The sequence below is a fragment of the Empidonax traillii genome, unplaced genomic scaffold (assembly GCF_003031625.1).
Source record: "Empidonax traillii isolate 1590-97213 ecotype Southwest subspecies unplaced genomic scaffold, ASM303162v1 scaffold1121:size178084, whole genome shotgun sequence".
Classification (NCBI taxonomy): domain Eukaryota; kingdom Metazoa; phylum Chordata; class Aves; order Passeriformes; family Tyrannidae; genus Empidonax; species Empidonax traillii.
Genome location: NW_020956314.1, coordinates 113612 through 135115, shown reverse-complemented (window position 1 = coordinate 135115; position 21504 = coordinate 113612).

Here is a 21504-nt window from a genome sequence, read left to right as displayed (position 1 = left end):
TCTGACTGAAATTTGGGGTAGTGGTAGAGAAGGCAACCTCATACTTTCTGTCTTGTCCTCTTATTCACTTTGTCTGATAATCTACCGGCCTGTGAGGAAAAATTGAAGGAACTGTATTTTAGACCAAAAGCAAGACAGCTGAGGCATGCAGCAGGATTTTAAAATATTTTAAAATTTTCTGCAAGGAGGAAAAGGAATAACCTGTTCTGTCCAAGTTGCGAGACAAAAAGTAATATGCTTAAACTGGAATAAAAGCAGATTTAGGAGGAGCTTTGTAGAAAGAATGGTCCACTGACAAAGTTAATTAAGGACCAGAATAGATTGTATATAGAGCCTGGGAAAGCTTACTCACTGGAGGTTTTTAGAGTGGATACAGAACCATCTGTCAGAAATGCTTTAGTTGATTTGGGGCTGGTGGCTGCACCAGGTGATCCATTTGAGTCTTTCTTACCCCTTTGTAGGATTTAGCAATGATAAACTAAACTAAAAGTCACCGCAGCAGGGTGACTTGCATACTGCACTTTGAGACAGACTGGTTCACTTATGCAACTCTTGCTCGCATATCATGGCAGTAACAGAGGGCTCCAAAAGTACTTAAGAGTAAGTGATGTGAGTGCATCCTGTCAGCCAGTGCAGTCCTGTGCTAAAGAAAACTTGTACAGCACTAACGAGGTCTGAACTCCAGGGAATCTGAACCCAAGATATCACATTATACACAGAAATACTTCCTACATAACACATCTTGAGAAAGTGGTTGGTGCAAGGTTTTAAGGAAAGGAGGCTTATGTATGACCAGCCTCTTCATTGCCACGGGCTTACCTAATCCCAAAGGGCAAGATGGGATTGCTGTGTTTGAACACCATGAGAAGGAGTATTTGAAGGGGGTACCATGTGCTGAAAATACAGCTGTAATCAAAAACTTTTTCACACACTACACAGCTTTAGCCAAGCAGGTCAAGTATTCTCTGCCACCTTCCCATTAGGCACTTGCAGTGGAGGTGTGCTGATTGCTAGATCATTGGCTTTAAAGTAATAAGGATGTTTTTAGAGTATTTGTTGTAGAGATGTGCATGATTCTGATTTACCATGAAGTGTTGTCAATTTTAAAAGAAATGGAATCATGCACACTTGTATTAGGTTGAGGAATGGGATAGGAGTTCTCATCTTGGATGATACGGTTTCTTTTGTGTTATATTTGATGATTTTTGAGTAATAAAATTACCTGATGGTATAGAGGGTTAATCTAGTTTGTTCTTCCTGTAAGCAGCAAACTATTTTTAACTGGAGGTGAAGGGGTTAGTTAGTCTGTAATATCTGCATAAGTCGCACAGTATTCATTTTAAAAGTTAATTTAGTTCATTTCTCTAGGAAGTATTCTGCCTCCAGGAATTATCCTTGCTGCAAAAACAGTTCTGACTGTTTTCTATTGTCTATTAACATGATGCTTTGAGGATATTTTCTATGGGAATGCTCAGACTTAGAGCTGTGCCCACCTGCAATGATATAACTAGCAAAGCAAATTGCATTATCCTCTCAGTAAGCATTTTAGTTCTTTATTTTTTTAACCTGAGTTCTTGTAAATCAGCCAGAGCAATCAGTTTTAATGACTCCTCTAAGAGCAAGACAAACAACAATGGAAAGGCACTGTTTTTTAAGTTTAATCCAGAAGAAAAAGAGAAGAGGCACTGCATTTTCCCTTCATAAACATCCCCCCCCCCCCATTATATAACCAACTGTTATTGCTTGCCCTGTGCTGGAATTTATGAGCTTCTTGAGCATACAAAAAGCAAAGCTGAGAAGTTGTTTTTCAGTGTTTGCTGTGAACAGCAGTCATTCAGCAATCTGCTCAAAGGACTGCACCAACAGTAGGGAAAAAGACGGCCATGGTCCAAAATACTCAGATTCTGGTCATTACTTATTTAGTGATCCCCAAATAAGTTTCCATCAATAAAGGGATGAATTTGTTTGCACTGAAAGCCAGTGCATGATTTCTTGGTTTAATTTAGGTGAGGCATCCTTTCTGCCAACCACCTCTCTGCAAAAACATATTTCTCTGACGTGCTTCAGTTTTGAAGGGAGAGAAAAATTGGAAAACCTTAAGGACTGAGTATCAAACCAAGATGATTAATTGACTTCTTTCTGATTGCCAGGCTTCTGCTCCTTCCAGTTGCGGGGAATTCCCTCAACAGTAGTGTTGAGAGCCCTAAACAGAAATGGCAAAAAGAATGAATTTCTTAGATTTGGTAGCATTCTCTCTTTTCTCAGCAGACGGAATGTCTTGATTTGTGAATTTTTAAGACTGTAAGTTGCAACCATAGAGTCATAAAATAGATGAGGTTTGAAGGGATCTCTGCAGGTAATCATCTAAGTCTTATCATTGTTCAAAAAGTCATGGGTAACAGTAATACAATTCTAAATCTGATAGTTTATTTATAGAATCATAGAATATTCTAAGTTGGAAGGAACCTACTAGGATCATTGAGTTCAACTCCTGGCACTGCGCAGGACACCCCAAAATCATGTCATGTGCCAGAGAGCATTGTCTACATGCCTCTTGAACTCAGACAGGATTGGTTTTAGATGACTGTAAGACAATATTTTCGAGACTTCAGGCCAGGAGCCATGTTTTAAGGGAGAGGAGGGAAAATTACATTAAAATGGCAGCCTAAAAACTGGGGAAAAAAAAGAGAAGAAGAAAAAAATGAGAAAGGACATGATTTAAGGACACTCTTCCCCCTGAGAAGTTATAATGTATAGGGAAAATGGACTTATTCTTTCCAACTATACCAATTGCTCTAGTAATATAGTACCTCCTCCTCTGAGCAGTGGCTTCTCCGTGTCCCAAGAATAGTTGTGCTACAACCCTTCTGCCTCAAAGACAGTGTTTTAAACCTTGCACTGTAACAATTATTTTAACATTTAACAGCCTTATTCAGTAATAGCAGTGTATACTATTATTACACAGCAGCAGAAACAAGCTTGAAGCCCATTTCCTTTCAGATTTTGCTCTCTCTGCTTCCTAAACCATCTCTCCCACAGTGATGCTCCAAGCACCTCTCCATCACTAGGGAGACAGCGTTTCTGAGATGGTTCTTATATATACACTGGGCAGATGATAGCTGAGAAATTGAGTTGATGACCAAACCATGCCTGCCTGATCCATGGTCAAACTGGTTATGGAAAATACTAAATCTTTTTTTCTTCCTAAATGGTTGTTTAATGAAGATGTAGAGATGCCAAGCCAGGTCTCTGGGGCAAATATAAGAAAATTTTGAATACTAATAATTGCTTATTTGGTTAAGGTTCCCTCCTGTCATCGATCTCTGCATGAGCCTGCCTTTGGCAAGAAGTAAAGAACCAGTCCACAAAAATAGTGTTCTCTTCTGTGATTAATTTGTAGGATGAGTTTTATTGACTTAATTAACCAAAGTTGTCACAAAATGATTACATTATTTAGAAATTTAAAGAATTTCTGAGATAAAAGGAAATGTGGGAAAAGACAAAAAATGTGTTTATATTGAACAATTTCCTCCATATCATGGTGGTCAATATGTATTTTATTTATTTATATGTTATGTTCTTCAAAAAGGAAATGACTGCGAGACAAGAGGTTCCTTGGAGAGGAAGGGACACTCTTCTGCCCTTAGAGCCACTGGGAGAGCAGCTTCCAGTGCCCAGGGGCAGACAGGCAGGGGAGCACAGCAGCAGGAGTGTCTGTGACACAGTGGAGACTGCTGAGAAGAAACAGGGGCAGACAACTTACCAAAAGCACAGGATCTCTTTTGAAAGCCTTCTGCATATTTCTAGTGGGTTCAGGATGATTTAGTGATGAGAGTTTACGACTTTCCCAGTACTTTGCAAGTTCTTCCAATAACTCTTTTACTGTCCATAGAGTCAGAGTCTTAAAACTAGTAGACTTGGCATCTGCTGTGTGCACAGCAGTAGCTTCTGCTGAAGCATAAGTGCAGTTCCAGTGAAATTATGCAAAGTGTGGTGGTGAATTAAGATATCAGTTTTCTGTTTTCTCCACTGGTTGATAGTTTTTGCTCTCCTTACGTGATGCTTGGATATATCACCTTTTCTTAATGATACCACCATAATTCAGTGTCACAGTAAGAGAATCAGACCTTTTCTTCTTTAATCTATTTGGGTTTTTTTGCTTTACAGCAATTATAATCACATATGTGATGGAATCATGGACAAGCTTATTTTCACACCATTTAAGGTAAAACTAGTACTCTGTTTTATACTGGGTTAAAAGCATGGGTTTCAGATAAACAGTTCCATGAATTGCCCAGTTTTTGATGTGTTTGTACACTTAGATGGGCACCTGGGAAGACATAATGCTCTCTATATGGATGTATTAATTTACTATTCCTTAGAGGTGGCCAATGCAGCCTCAGAAAGTTTGTGTAAGAGGAGCAGTTATCTCAGATGAGCAATAAATTCTAACCTACCTCTATAAAAGCTACTGGCCAGATACCATAATTACAGCAAAGACGAGTAACTGATGGTTAGTCATCTCCAATTTCTGTTCTGTTTCATCTTTCGAAGATAGGGACCTCCTCTGTTCAGCTGGCTTATTTTAAGAGTGCTTGATTAGCAAAATTGCAAAGTAGAATGCAAGACCAAACTATTGAGGGGATTGAAAAGAAAACTTGATTTTAAGAAATGCTTTTGGGTTTACTGCGCTGGAGCCTATTTGGAATCAATTTACACTCTGCTTCCTTCAGATTTTATGGAGCTTTTGCTTTCATGACTATGAACAGCAACTGTAAAAATCCACATCATAGAATTAGGCCTGTGCAGACACTTTATAAGTTGTTCCCCTGGATAGCTGTAAAGGTGGAGAGTCTCCACAGTATAACTTGAGATCAACTGGACAGCTTCCCATGATTAAAGCTTTCATGCCAGTATCCATTAAGGGATCCAGTGTTTCCCTCAAAGCTCTGTCTTTCTGAAGACATCCCTCATTATTCTATTGGATATCCCCTATTTAAATGACCTCAGGATAAAAGATGTTTCCAGATGGCACTATGAACTTTTAGTCTAGGATTCTACTTGTAAAGACATAAAAAAATTCCTAGCTCTAACCTAATCAAGTTATAATGCCTTTTTATAGGCAAAATACTTATAATGAGAAGATACTTGGTCTTTTGCAGCGAGATCAGCATTATGTAATTTCACTAGATTTCTTACATGGCATACAAAATATAGAATGTAACATGAAATATGAGATGTAGAAGAACACAAGAAAATATTTTCATGGAAATATCAAGACTGGCAAATAGAATTGATTATTCAGTGTGGTGTGTCTTGTTTGAACTGGGTATTGCTTATGAACATTTAAGTGGACTGACAGTTTAGAATTTGTTGTTTTGCAAATGCGCGGCTTCAAACTAACAGATAAGCAAGCCCAGAGTGCCCTCAGTGGTGTGAATACACCCAAGAACTTGCTTATTGTCTCTGCTCTCTCATATGGTAGCTACTACTTAAAATTTGAAGGGTTGATTCTTGTGAGAACTGTCTGACATAGCCCTGAGGATGACTAGCAGAGGCAAGAATGCTACTCAGCACAAGCTTGAGGTTGATTACGGCAGATATTGGCATTCTGTCTAAAAACATGTTCGAAATGAAACATTTTAACCGCAGTAGACTGAAATCTGTCATTGTTACCTGAGCATGTGTAATGGTCTCTAGACAGCCTTTAGAGCAAAATAGTTTAGTTGCAGAAGGCTTGGTTTCCTGGAAGCCAAGTTTTTTTTTTACTGTAAAAGGTTGGGCAATCCAAGCAGTGGTGGAAAATACAGTCCAGCCTATCTTGGATTGCTAACTAGGACTTTACATTTAAGCAACAGTTCTTGGATGGGAAACTATTTGCAGCTTTTAGTTCTCTTCTTTTTCACTCAATCTGTCTTGAATTAGCTATTCAGCAGTCATGGTTCTTAAGTAGGGGAGGGTTGTACTCAGAACTGGCATGATCATCAAAGTTGACCTTGAATACTCCCAGGTACAGGGCAACCACAACTTCTCTGGGCAGCCTATTCCAGTGCCTCACCACGCTCAAAGTAAAAAATTTCTTGCTATATCTAATTTAAACCTGGCCTCTTTCAGTTCAAAGCCATTCCTGCTTGTTCTCATTTAAAGAAATAAGGAAAATGTCCATTAGTTAGATGAGGTCTAGAACATCTTCTTGTCACAATGCTTGTTACATGAAGACTGTTGTTTTTTTTCAATTGGGAGAAAGTTATTTTTCTTACTTGCTGGAAAGTGTTAAAGAAAGATAAAATGCAGAACTACTTCCACCCAGCAGCAGAATGATGTTCCATGTAGCTGTAGGCATTACCTATCTTTGAATCTGAGTAAATTGAAAGGGAAAACTGAAAACTGTAGAAGAGACAGGAAAGAGGAGTCTGTTGGGTTGTGTTGGGGGCTGGGTGTTTATATTCCCATGACCAAACAGTGTACCAAGAACTCATTGCAGTCTGATGATTTTAACAATCTTCCTCTTCTTCCTGAGGTATTTCCATTCTGGTGTGGCTCTGCCATTTGAAAGCAGAGTGCCTCTAAATTTAGGGTACATTTTCATTTTCCAAGATTCTCCTCCTCTACCTTTCCCCCACCCCCCACTAGAAATTCAGTACAGGTGTCACTTAACAACTTGGCAGCAGTACATTCCTGTCCTGTGCAATCACTGTGTGTCTGCCCAGTCCTTTTGATGCCATCAAAAAATCCTTTCAAGAGCTCAGCCCTGTCCTTGTGTGTGTGACCACATTCCCAGCTAGGACCTAATCTCCTCCTCTCACTGCCCTCTGGTATCTATTTCAATTCACTAAAAGACCAGATTCATTCACCCAAACTTGGGTCTCTGGTGTCACATTTCTTGCTCTCAGAGAATTTGAGCATTCATTTCCAGCTCAGAAAAGAATAGTGAGGAGGAGGGAACACTTTCTGTGGGATCCTGGGTCTGGTCCTGCTGGTCTTCAACACTTCATGGGCAACAGGGTGCCAGCCAGGGCCCTTCTGTGTCTGGAGCTTCATGTCAGTTCTTCTGGACGTATCCATCAGACAAGTCTTATGCTCCTATCCTCCGTATTTCTTTTCTATGAGAGAAAAAAGGAAATGCAGAGGCAAAAAGGAGATCACAAATCAGGGATCCAACTAAATGAAGATGTGATTAAAGTAGAGCAGGGAAAAAAGAAATACTTAATGTTTCATTCATGCTAGGGTTCATTCATTCATGGTTTAGTCCTTGTGTTATCCAAACGAATTTGTCTTCCTTTAAAATACAACCTTTTTATAGAGATAAGCTTGCTTAATCAGAATGTTCTTTGATGAAAATATATCTGGCTAAAGTGCTAGTTCAGTGAGCATTTTCTTAACAGTGCCATTGTTCGAAAAAATCTGTTTTGGTCTATAGTACAGAAAAGGTGGAGTGCCCTGTGGAGCTTTTCCCTATTAGTATGCTAGGCAGTTGCTTATTTCTCCATTCACTAATCCCTCAGCACAACCCACAGATTTACCATGGGCAAATAGAAATATTCACAATACGTGTAAATAAGCTTTTGGTTGTGAATAGGATTTGTTTGCTAGCTGTCGATCACTCTCTTTCTTTACTGTTCTTTATGCTATTGTTTTCAAAATCAGTGTCATGAAAAGTTGAAAAAATAAGTATTTTGACTGGATTCTTCCCAGTATGACACCACTTAAAAGCTGGATGTTGTCACAAGCAGATACTTAATCAAAGCTTAATCAACAAACTGGAAGAATCAAAATTAGTTGATGATCAAAACAAAATATAAATGTATTCTCTAATTGATTAGAGTGGCTTGGGAGGTTCTGTAAATTAAAGATTTTGCCCAGCTGGAATAAAAATCAACCTTTCTTCCCATATTCCAGTGAGAAATAATGTTTAATAGCAGTTCAACAATCTCTGTTCCTGAGGAAAAGTAAGAAAAAGATGAATGAAATAAAAATGGCTTGTAGAAAATACCTGATAATTTGCATGTGTCAGTTTAATCAGGACTGGGGTGGAGGCAGGACAATGGAGAAGTTTTGCAATGAAACACTTTTTGCCTTGTATTTTCTTGCCTCTCACAGAAAAATAATCTGTTAACATTTTATATATATATAATTTTTTTTTTTTAAGGAGAAACAGTAGCAGGAGGTGGGGGGAGCAGCTCTCTATGTCAAGAAGTGTTCTCCTTCAACCTACATCTAGCTTTCATTACATCCCATGGGAAAGAGTTGTCACAGTAGATCACTTAGTCCTGCGAGAAAGGATGGCCCTTGTGCCTTGCAAGTGTGTGATGCAAGAAGGGAGCCTGGCCATCACCTGGTGGGTAGCATGTATCTGGCAGGTGTGCAGAATCTCAGGTGCAACTTTTCCAAACCAAAATATTTTGGGTTTGCACCAAAATATTTCCGATTTCAATCTAAATTTTCCATATCTCTTAAGTTTGTCTAGAAAAAGCAGTATTTCAATAGGCTGATTTTAGGCCTACAAAGGCTACAAGCAAAAAGTGTAAAGCAGATATGAAATAGATCTGAGCATCAGAGTGGTGATGCAGAGGGAAGGTAACATATTGGATCAACAGACCAGCACATCTGAAGTCTTTCTGTATTTCTGTTCTGGTTATGTTCATGTGTTTGTCAGTTCATATGGGAGGAGAAGTGTTGACATCTAAAATCTGCACCAAGTGAATTGGCACTGACCTTAATGTAAGCTGAACAATACTTTAATTATTTTTAAACTATTTCAAGCAACTTGTATTTCCCAGTTACTGCTGCCACCATAGGAATCACGAGAAATCCTCCAGAACGGTGATGCCTCAAAATCATCTCAGCTCAGGGAATTGAAAGGCCATTTCTAAATTATGAGACTAAAACGGTGCTGGCTGGTGTCATTCACAAGGACCTGCACGTGTCTCCATTGAAGTGCAGTAGAGACCTAACCATCTGACTTTGTAGTCAGGCAAAAATCACAGGGAAAAGGCTCATGGAATTCTTTGTCATCAGTCATTAGAGAATTAAAGAATAATATTTTCTCTGGGAAAAGTAATTCTAGGCATATTTATAAATAACTTATTTGCATACTTAGTGAGGTGGAGGGTATTGTTGGAGGCCTTCTCCCTTTCAGTTATATTTGACACACAATAATTATTTTTCTTTTAAGAACACATCCAGTAAAATGAAATGAATATGAAAAAGCTGTCAAGCATACAATTGTAATGGTATAGTGTGAAAAGCTGGGAAGTGAAAAAGATGGCATATTGAGAGAGACATCTAATTTCCGAGTCCTGAAGTTTAATTTTGGCTTCACATTGCATTCTTAACAATAATAGAGGAAAGGGGGGAGGAAAGTAAACCAGATAGAATTTGTCAAACCAAAGTTTTCACATCTCAGAAATGAGAAGAAAAGGCTTGGAGCGTACATCCAGGGAAACTGGCTTTTCTTCCCTAGAACTAGGGCAGCTTTTCACTCAAGGTCTTAGACTAGTTCTCTGCTTTCCATATCTTCATGGTGTATGATGAGAGATACACCTGCAGTTCAGCAGCCCAGTAAAAGGAGGCCACAAATTTTCAGAACTGTGTAATTTTTCAAGGTGCAGGCAAGTGATCGAAGTACAGCATCAGCTGCTGGATGTACTGCAGAACATGGCACATTGCAAAGTAAATCAGCTAGCCTGCTACTTAAAAAAAGAGTGCCAGGACCATTGTTAGATAGAAAAATGAAAAGTAGGATAAATTGTTTGCAAAAGTATGACAGGGAAAAAAATAAGAATGATCTATGAAATGGGGGGGGAAAAAAGTCTACTGATTTCACTCGAGAATACCCAGCAACTTTGAAATACTATTATTCTTGTCAGTTCAGCTGCCTCCAATTAAGTGTGTACCATATGTGGTATTACAAAGATCCTCAAAAATTCACTAGGCATAATTATTTTTTGGGAGAAAGACATAGTGCTAAGTATATTTTAGATTTTTCTCCTTTCTCTTTGCATTCCACCCTCTTTCATCCAAATGGTTTTCTTTTTAAATGCTTAAATCTGCATTTCCTGGCAACATGGACGTTTTATAAATTAACTGCCTCTGCCTAGCAACTGTAGAAACATTTCAGGGACAGTTAATGATTTACAACAACTAAAACTTAATGCAGAGAAAGCCTCACATGCCAGAGTGGCTCTTGCACCATCCTTGAGAGAATTCATTTGCAGAGAAAGAGATGCCACTGAGGATCTTTTCTAAAACTCAGATCACCCTTTCTGTTGACAGTTTAATGTTTCCTAGTGTGCAAAAAGTGTGACACTTGACACCCCATCGGCCCTTTATTGGAATTTCAGCTTTAAGGTCTACTGCTACAGTATTTGCAGATCAGTCACACAAAGAAAGTTTTTTTAAAAAAAAAGTATATTTGTATACAAAGTTGCATGGTCTCCTTAACTCAGGGAAGTATGTTTAGTTTTATTAATTTTAAAATGCCATTGCAACCATCATGGGCTTATGGTTTTTCAAATACGTGGAAGTGAATCAGATCTATTCTTCTACAAGTTTGTCTTCCTCAACTGCAAAAGAGCAATAGGAGGTACAAATATATAAGCGAATGAGGCAAGGCAATGACAGGACTGTAGGCTTTAATGCATTTTGAGGTTGCATGTTTTGATATTTCTTTTCCCTTTTTATTCTGCCACTGCTAGTGGTATGCTTTCTGTCACTTATTTTCTTCTAGGGCTGTCTCTGAGTCCCAGCCCTCAGAGTGCCACTTAGAGAAACAGTTGGCTGGGGAGGAATCTAAGTGCAACAGATAAGAAGGGTGAGAGTGTAGCTGAATTAAGATAATTTGAATTAAGAAACTCTTATACAAATAGATCTAATAAACATGTCTCTCTTGAGCAGAGGTTTAGAAGGGTAAGCCATTGAATTCTGACTGGGCAGCAGAAATCAAGAGTCATAATGAGTAAAACCGATATGGCTGAGTGCAACGGACCTTACACAGGTATATCCCACACACTTTGGCTATGGCTCTTTTCATTACCACTGCCTTTTTAGTAACACTAAATTCAGCTACAGATGTTTAAAAAATGTGATTAGAGATTCTGTGCTAGGCAGAGAAAAAGGAAAAAAAGGAGCTGTGTCAGCCCTCTCTTTCTCTTTTAGGTTTCATGCAGCATTCATAGGGGAGCCTCTTGAAAAAGAATCCAAGTTCAATGAAAATGCATTCTAAAAAGGCCTTTGATGAATCCTGAAGCTACCCTGCTGCTTTACACTAGCTAAAAATACATGCTACTAAAAGGAAAGTAATCCTGATTGTATTCTGATAGCATCTTCTTTCAAAAAGGTGTCATATGTCTATGTCCTACCTAAGGAAATAGGTGCCCTCCCAAGACTGCTAATAGCTAAAGAATTTGGGCTGAGCAAGTCTCTGAGCACTATGCTTCAGAAACACTCTGAGAATGAAGGGCAAGGGTTTCATGAGATCCCATTTGGTGGTGCTTGAAAAATTGTCACAGTGCTTGTGTGTTTATGAGTCATGAAGTGAAGCCAGTTGCAGACTTACTGAGGTTGCAGGCTGGTATCTCCGCCACAGTATTTCTCATGGTAGGAGTTAAAGTAAATCCAGTGATGTTACTAGAGCTGGAACTGCCAAACCACAAGCCTACACACAATGTTGCAAAATCGTTTAGCAAATAAACTATCCAGCTGTTTAAAGCTGCAAACAATGTCTAGTTTTAAGTTCCACGGCTATGATTGAATTTGGTCCAGGCACAACATCTATCGCTGTAGAGATTTTCAGTAGTAATTTCTGTGGTCAAAGAGCTGGTGCCCTACCAGATTCCTCATCTTGGAACACTTCAAATGAGAAGGAATCAGCTAAAATGGAGCAGAGTGCAGGACAGGTCTTCCTGTCTGTGAGCAGTAATCTCTTAATGCTCTGAAATGCTTGTCTCAAATCCTCTAACCTACAGAATGAGGTTGCGGTTGCTGTATTTCTTAGCTTGTCATCCTGAATGTCACTACCAGCTATATCGTTAAGTCTTTCAAGGGAAAAAGCACACAACCCTCAGATTTTGAAACAGTTCCATCTGTATTTGGCAGTAGCCAAATTTACTTCTTCACAGCTACCTTGGAGCTGGACAATATGTTCAAATAAATAAATAAATAGCATCCGTGTTTCCAAGAGGCTTTAGAGTATGGACAGAGGCAAATATTAAAGGGCAATAATAAAGGAGTAGGAGTAGACAAATTTGGGGAGTGTAAGAGATTAATAAAGGCAGAGGCTTTTTTGTAAGTGGAATTTTCTTTAACATTGTGAACTCTGTTGTATCACCATGGCGTGCTGCCGATGCTAGAGAAATGACAAACCTCAAGGCTTTTGGTTTACATTGCCTCTTCTGATATCTCAAAACTTTTGAAAACCATAATTCAAGTAGTTACTGCATACAATTTTTCCTTCTCTCAGGAAAAATTTGTTCCCGTGCAAAAAGGCATTTGCATCAGTTCTAGACCACAGATTTTTTCAGTTCTTTGGAGAACAATAGCACTGAAGAACAGACTAGAAAGAGGTGGCAGAGTACTGTGTATGAGATATGATAGGTTTTGTGTAGTGGCACATTCCTGTTCTGTCAAGGGGTGGATTTTGTGGAATGGAACAGTTCTTGCAAATTAGCAAAATGGGCTTGAGATATGTCAAAATATCAAAAGAGGGGAAGCTGATAAGTAGGATAGAGAGGCTACCTTTCCTTCTGAGCATTTAAGACTGCCTGTGACGCTCAGACTTCACAATTCAGGGAGTCCTTTGTCAGTCTAATGTCCCTATTGATGAGGCAGGGCCAGACACAGTTCCTTTCTCCTCTTACCTGATAGGAAAACCAAGGCTGAGAGAAGAACAGTGTAGAGGATGACTCTGCCCTCATACTTAACCTGTGATATCAGGAAGAGAAAGGATAGTTAGGGGACTGAATGAATGAAGCTGATGAATGGCTGCCATCCTTAGGACAATTTCACTCTCTCATAGGAACTCACTGCAGTGTGTAACCATAACACCTTGAGCAACTATAAAGTTTAACATGGTGTTTCCACATTCTTCATAAGTTTTGTTGCAAGTTGCAAAATAATTAGTGTTCACTTAAAGATCTGTCTCCTGCAGTCCACTTACTAGTTTGGAATTTCAGCTTGATTTTTTTCTTTCTGGTGTTTTTGCAAGGTTCTAATGATAGGACGGTAGTGAAAGTGTTAAAAAATATTTCCAAAGGCTCCAACTAGAATAAAATAGGACAAAAAGAGTCAAATATCCAGATCATTAGCTGTTGTGAAAATAAGAAAACTCATTACTTTTTTTTTCCTTTTGTTGTGGACTTTTAATAATTCATTTCAATAGGTGTTTGAGAACTATACATGAATGCTGCTGTATTTCTCCTTTCCTACATCATGTCTTTAAGGCTAGATGGATGTCTGAAGTGCAGTGAAACTTTTCACTTTCGTAAGAATTGCTTTCTGTGTCATGATGGGAAGAAGCACTAAAGAGTGGTGCATTTGGCCACTATCCCTTCAGAATTTGAAACCTCAGTTCCAAGCTTGGCTTGAATTTCAACTGAAATAAGTAAATACTTAATCTTTACCTCTTAAATTTTCACTGATGCCCTTGATGAAAGTATCCATTTAAATGAATGATGTGATTGTGTAGCCCTTCCTCTGTTGAGCACCATAGAACTCATAGCAGGGTTACTGAATTTTAAGGGAGAAGTGTGTATCTCATACTCAGTGCATAAAAACTTCCACAACAGCAGAATTTTTTCAGATTGGGAACTGGGAGCATTTTCATAGCAGTGAGAAAAAAACAAGACCATTGAGCTGCTGAAATGAGCTGCTGGAATCATTGTCACAGTTCCAGGTTCAGTTTGGCACCCACCGTGGCTGCACCTGCTGATGCCATTGTGTTGACAGGTACAGATCACCAGTCATGAAGGAGAAAACCACGAAACAGGCTACAACTGGCTCTGACCGCATAAAGTAATTACCAATCCCAGAGCCTTAGGCAGCAGTACCTAAAAGAAAGCAGGTGGACCACTAAGTCTGTGTGCTTTCTCCCCAAGTACAACAGCCACCAAACATGCAGAGACATTTTGCAAAGTGATGGCTAAACAGTCTCCCAAGTATGTGAGAAACCCATTGCTCTTTCTCCTTTTACATGCATCTTTGAGATATCTACTCTCCTTCACAGAGATTTTCTGCTTGTATTTTGAGTGCATTTTGCGTCTTAAATGAATGTGCTGAGTGTAAGCAGAGGAAGAGTTTTTGTGTGTTGTTGAGTGGTGTGAGCTTTAATTTGGCCATGTGTCTAATTAGGTGGCTTTTTTAGTGTGTGCTCTGTATAGGCTAATTAGAGGAGTCTGGCCTACATCCAGGCTATTTCGTCCTTAAAGGTTTGGTTGCTCTACAGCACTGTTGGAACAGATTTGTCTTTGGTTCAGACTGAGAATGAAAAAATACCACAGGTGGCAGAATATGAGCACAGAGCGTTACCTGCCTTGTTGATAAAGACAGACTGTAAGTCCTAAATGGATGATATTGGCACTTGTGAAAAGTCAGTTCTGTTCCTCACTGATTATCAGAGACATTTCAGCAAAATGCCCAGCAAAGCTGCAATCACAGTAATTGCATAACAATTGCAATCACAGGCTTGTTTGGCCTTTCTGGAAGCAGAACATCTATTTGTTATACAGCTGTGGATAGGTTTGCAAATGACCTGGCAGCATCTGGTTTGTTAGTGAACTGTGTGCCTTGCTGAAAAACTATCTGGGGATTAGGAGTAGTGTATGGACACAAACTTATGGGGTCTCTTTTAGCTGAGCTTTGCACAACACAGAGGGATATCCAAACAAATCCCAGCATCTCAGAGGCAGCAAGGGAGCAAGGAAGCTTTAAAAACTGAAGTTTTTGGCTATGTTTTCCCTCCCGTTGCTTTTCCTGGTTTCTGTTTTCACTTCCCATACGTATATCATATTTATTACCTCCTTTCTACTCATTGCACTGTAATACTTAATAAGAAATTCTATGTTTTCTTGTCAAAGATAGGGACTATTGTCACTTCCACACTTCAGAGCAGTGTACAATAATGGTCAAACTTGAGAAAACTCAGGTGAAAATTTATTGTTCTTTGAAAGGCAGGATTTTCACCAACTATGCAAAATGTAAAATGGCCAGAGCAGGAGCCTAATGTTTTGTGTAACTCTATTAGCAGGCATATTTCTGCCCTTCTTTCATACCCTCGATCACGGTTTAGCACTCTTTCTCACTATTTCTTGCAATTGGTGGTGGGTTTATTTCTGTTCCACATAGTCCCTGATGATATGAACTGACGAAATGCTGACGATATGAACTCTAATCCTCACACTAGAGCAGGGAATTGGTTTGCTGGAATGTGTGCAAACATAAAGGCCAATCCTGAGCTCAATTTTTGCAGCAGAATGGAGCTCATCAATTGCAGAGAGCTGTAAGACCTGACCCTGCATCAAATGAAATTGATTGTGGCATAGAGGTGGTGAGGCTACGCAGACATTGGGCAAGGAAGGATATGTGTGATATTACTGGTGTACAGGTAACAAAGAGCTCTTCACTCACTTGAAAATTGCAAGAGAACTTCAGAGGAATAAAGTTGTGCAGGTGGGTTTCTCAGGCAGCCTGTCAGGCAGTATTTCAGCTACTCTCTTCCACTTATGGGACCAGGAAGTGCTGCTGTTACCCAGTTAGCCATCCCTCCCTTGCCTGTTATCACTCTGTTCAGGTGGCTATTATGTCCTTCCTATCTATTTCTGTCTGTCCTGTTTTAACTCTGCTACTCATGTTTTGTGCTTGTTCTCATTTGCACTCTCAGTTGTTTGTTGGCTCTATTTCTTTTTTCCCCATTAACCATGCTCCTCTTTGGAGGTGTTCAAAGTAAATCAACAAGGCTGAGTTGGATTTGGGTTTGGCACAAAGCAGCCATCTGGGCTGCAAGCCTTGCTCTGAGGCTGCAGGGCTGTATGTGGTTTTGGTGAGGGATGCTGTAGATGAGGGGGCAGAAGGCATCCGCTGCTGCTTTTAATTACAGTCATAGGTGGGCAACGTGGAAATCCAGAGTGAGGCTGATTTCTTTCCTATTTTTTCTCTGCATTTCTACCTCATTTACTGCTACGAGAGTCGTTTCTCACAAACCTATCAGTTGCCTTGAGAAAACCTGTCCCAAAGCTTGAAGCTCCTTCTGAACCTTAAACAAATCATATATTGCAGTCAGGAGGCCTAAGATAGAGTTGGGGTCATTGTGCTCTTTTCATTCATTTATGACTCAAGAAGGAAAACGTGTGGTTGTGGCAGCAGGGAATGGCTGTTTGGCTCAGTTGGCTTCACTTAGCTCATGACTTTTCATGGACTTCTGATGTCCTCAGTCTTGCCCAGAAGTTACATGTCTGCTCACAGGTGGAAGTAAGCAGGTCTTCCAGGTTTACCACACAGCATATTGAGGGGACGGGAAAGATGCAGAAGATAACAAGTGAAAGTTCATGTGGGAGTCAGAATACCAGTCCCAAACAAAGTCAGAGTCATTGTAAGCCACTAAATGGGGTAATTCTTACTTGAGAGTCAAAGGGCAGCATGGTTCAACATCATCTTTCTAATTTCCAGAAAAGGGAATATGAAATTACAGTGGAGGGTAAGGAAGCTGAATCTATGGTGTCAAAGTGCAAGAGGCTTCAGTTAGAGCAAGAGAGGAGGTGGAAACTGAGCCAGCAGAGACAGGAACATATTGTGCCAGCAGTAGGAGCTGAAATGGAATCTTGAGCAAGTCTGCAGCATGTAGGAACATTGGTGACTTCGGCAGGAGCTGGTGCCCTCCTCCTCAAGAGGAAGATAAATAAAATGCATGCAGTCTGTCCTTGCATTATCATAGGGGAATTTTGGCACAGTGTGTCTTCTTTATGTTATTTGTTACTCCAGATCAAGGGTCTGACAATCTCTGATATAACTGTTCATTGACAGTGGTTTCTCAAGTCACTTTCTGATTCCACAAAGATTGAGAAGGTGATCTGTTGTACGTAGGGCAAAATACATGGTTCCTCAGCCTGCTTTGGGTAGACTTCACTATTCAGCATTTTGGGAGGGACAAAATGCTTTATGTTACTATTCCCAGGGAATTTCCAGACAGCTTCTAAAGCTCATTATATTTTTCACATTATCACAAATTAGGGTATTTTTCAATGACTGTTGCTTGGCCCTTTGATCAGCTAACCTTATGAAGGAAGCAGAATTAATTTAAATCTCTGAATAGGTAAAACAAGCTATATTTCATTTCTTGCTGTTGAAGTAATCATGTCTGCAGTGAGTTTTGGAGTTCAAACCTTCATTTTTAACCCTAAGGAATGAAAAGCCCTTAAACCCCTAGAAGAGGGTAAAAGCAAGGACGTGTGGAATTAAAAAAAACCAAGCCCCAGAGGATAAACTGCACAGTGAATTATGATTCATGCTGCAACACAGATTGGAGCTTGTCTCACACAAGGAATCATCAGGAAGCAACAAGCAGTTAAGGATGAACCCAGTTCATGCCTGCAATTTAATGGCAGGAGCCAATCCTTGCTAGGCATGTTTGTTGTTACAGTGAGCATGACGAGTTCATTTTGGATGCTGCCACCTGAAGAGCATCTCTCTCTTCCTCTCTGACTCAAGCATCAGCACATAATACAGTGATCTTACACGAGGCTTGATGTTTCAGGCAGTGTGTATCCTGCTTGGAGTAACATTACTGGAGAATTTTGGCACCTGCAGGCGCACTAACAGATTGTAAAACCATACTGAAATCCAAGGAAAAGAAGCTGTTCCCTCAGATGGCTCTCCATCCATTGATGCAAGCCAGCAAGCTCTTCCCCCTTGCATTTCATCCCAAGATTTGTCTGGGGTTTTTTTTTATCTACCTCCTACTTACAGACAAGGTGATAGGGTGCTGCTGAGTGTGGGGAGCGTTCCAGCTGCTCTTTAGTTTTAAAGACTTCATTATCAATTCACAGCTGTGCAGCTTAACTAGAGAGAGAGAAGGCAAGCATAGCTTCTTTTCTCCTACTATTTTTTTATCTAGTTGCCTTGTTCACATTACTCCTGTATCCCTATTTTCTGAGATTAAGAGCAAATAATGGTTCAAAATATGGCAACCTTAACGTGTGTCTGTTCCTGTGATCAGTCCTGCAAAACCCTGTCACCCTTGCTGTGACCATGCTGGTTACAAGTTCCAATAACCTCATTTGCTGGAGGAGGCATGAGTGCCCCAGAACTGTGTTCTTCTACTGATCAGATTTTCCTGAGAAGTGATCATTTCTTTCCTCACTGTCTCTGATGTCAATTCTTGGCACATTGACTAGCATTAATGATCTAGGAGAGAAGGTTCTCCACGTCCCTTTTCATTAGTGGAGAAGTTCCTGCACTTTGTAAAAAGATTATGTATTTCATTGATTTTGGAAATTCTGCAGTTCTGAGGTGAATGTTCCTCTTGAGAATGACAGTTTTGCTACTTGTGCTGTTTATTTTTATGGTGCTTTATGTCCTTGAGGTTTCAAAGGTTGGAATGTAGTAGGAAAAGCAGAAAGCCAAAAAGCAAATAATGTTTACCATCTGTTAGGCATTCGGCTGACATAGTGAAAAGGGAATATGGAGTTATTGCTACTTCTTTTTAAAAACTGGAGGTTTATAAATTGAAATAGCCCAAGTGAAAATCTCAAAATGACATAAAATTTGGCTTCAGAGGTTCAGATTATTAGGTTTTGTGGGTTTTTTTTGTGATTCTTTTCTTCCTGCTGCAAACACTCTAAGGACACTTAAGCTACCTAGTGATGATAGGCAGCTAAAACTTTCTGTGCCTTTAGGATTGCTACAAAGTACAGAGCCCAGATATACCATCCTGTGGTGAACTAGAGGCCAGGGAAGCCCCCATGCCACGGTGGGAGAGCGACAGAGTGAGGTGTGTGTCTAGGGCAAGAGGGTGAAGCCCTCTTCATCCTTTCTGAAAGGGTCTGATTGCAGGGTGACAGGAAAAACTTCTGTAACTCTCCCTGAAGACATTAGCATTAAGGATGGCCTGACTTCGTAATCTTTACCTTTCTCTTACAAGAAACTTTTTGTCATATTGTCCAGAATAACAAAATGGGAAAGGCCAGGAGCTGTGCTAGTGAATGGTGTCAGAGACTGCAGCCCAAGTGATTGCCTTGCAGACAGCCACCCCTGTAGCCTGTGCAAAGCATAGAAAGGGTTAAACAGCTGCTAATGGCATAAAATAAAAAAATCAGCCACCTGAACTACCCTGAGAGAGGAATAGCCTCAGCACCTCTTCCACTGGGACTCACAAGATCCCAGGCAGCTTCTGCCCCTGAGCTCCTTCTTGGAGGTGCCCGTCTTCCTTCCACCTCATTGTCCCTTCGAAATGTGTGGGTTGGGGAGCAGCCAGAGCAGGTTGAGGTGAGTGCCTCTGGTCAGCTGGGGAGCTCTACCTGTTTCACACTGGAAATGTGTCTGTGTCTCCCATCGTGCCTGTGGCCAAGGTCTCTAAGACCCTGAGCACACTCTTTACTACATGGTTTTCACCAAGGAACTGTAATACCAAACAAGGACTTCAACAACGAGTAGAAAACCATCTCCTGCCTCATTTTTTCTTGCCTGTGAGTGGGGTTAGTGCTCTTTGTGTGTATTCTCAGTAGTGTACAGCAGTCACGCACCTCCTGCAGAGAACAAGACCAACCCAGGATGTTCAGTACCATGAGGGATTGTTTTGTGGTTCACAGGCTCATACCCATTTGCTGGCCATGAGGGGCCCCCATGCATGTATAAATATGCTTTGGGACCAGCTCTGCATGCCTTGTTGAACAAGGCTGTTAGCTGTTACTGTGACAGACATGATAGGTGAAAAAAATATGAATGAACAGCAGTGGAGAAGTAGCATTATCTCAGAAAAAGATTCATATTGAGCAATTTGACAGTGGGGAGTGCTTTCTTCAGACAGAAGTTTCCAGTAATGGAGAGAACTTGGTTTTATTCAGTAATTTTTTTTTTCCTTTCTGTCTTTGCATCAGAGCTCATTTGTTTCATACTGATTAAAAGAAAAAGCTTTGGAACCAGCAGAAATGATTTACAGTTTAGTTCTTTAGAATAGCAAAATCAATCAAAATATTTTAAAAATAGAAGATAATAAATAGAGCTGCTCATCAAGATTTAGGACTAACTGCAGGCTTGATTGAGGACTCCAAAATTAGCTTTTATTTTATTTTTCATGTAAGCCTGTGCAAAGCACAACATAATAATTAACAAACTGAATTGTCACTGAGAAATGGCTTAACTAGATCTTTGTAGTAGATTAAAATAGAATATCTTTTCCTACTGTAAATCTCTTCAGCAAATGTTCACTGTAGGCAACATGGTTTGCACCCTATTCCTATCCCAGAAAATCAAGGTTTAGTTAATGATAAAAAGGACAAGGAAGATGTGATTATAAGAAACTAGACCTAAAATGCAGTTTTACTTTTGAATGTAAAACATTCTGTGTTGCTCCAAAATTGTAACAAAAAATTGAAGTCTTTGTGCATCCTGATAAATAAGAACAGGTTATTTCTAAGGTAAATAATTTTGTGCAGAACACCTTATAGGCACAAAAAGGCACTCTTGAGACTGAGTTCTTATTCCACTTAGTCATAATGCTGGGCTGTACTGAAGTCACTTAGCTGCTCTATTGTAAAACTGAAAATACTTTAATACATCATCTAAATGCAGCATCTGGGCATCTGTTCCAAATGTGGTTGGTCTCCTTCCTTCCTTCCTGCAAAATAATGGTACTTCTTTATTCAAATTACCTTATTTTGTACAGGCCAATGGTGTTGTTATGAGAAAAAAGCAAAAGTTAATTGCTTAAAATAAAAGCAGAAAAGTATTTCCATCATGGGAATTGATAGGGATTTGTGTAGGACCCAAATTGGCTCTCTCTTGCTGCCTTTAAATTAATAATAAATTATATATATGTGTGTGTGTGGAAACATTTCATAGTGAGCTAAACATTTTCTTCAAATGAAATAATTGCCAAATTTAAGCTAAAATTTCAGTTACCTACAAAGACACAAATGCTTTAAGATAGAAAAAGAATTAAACTTCTCACCTTAGAGGCATCAAATCAAATGTCTTCATTTCAAAGTGGTGTGGGTTTTTTTTCCTGGAGGAATTTATTCCAGAAGAAATCTGGTCAAACATTAGCATAGCTGTGCAGTCAATCCAAATACTTGGACATGTATTTTTATTCATGGGGGAAAAAAAAATCTGAAAATGTTTTCCCAGCTCACATAGTGGAAATAGGCAGAACTTTTTTATCCTCCTATGACCTCCAAGTCCTGGATGGCTCTTTCACTTAGGTCTGAACTTCTTCTAAATAGAAACTACCAAATCCAGGGCTGTTTCATGAACCATAAAGTACATTAGCTATCAAAGGGAATGGAAACTTTCCTCCAT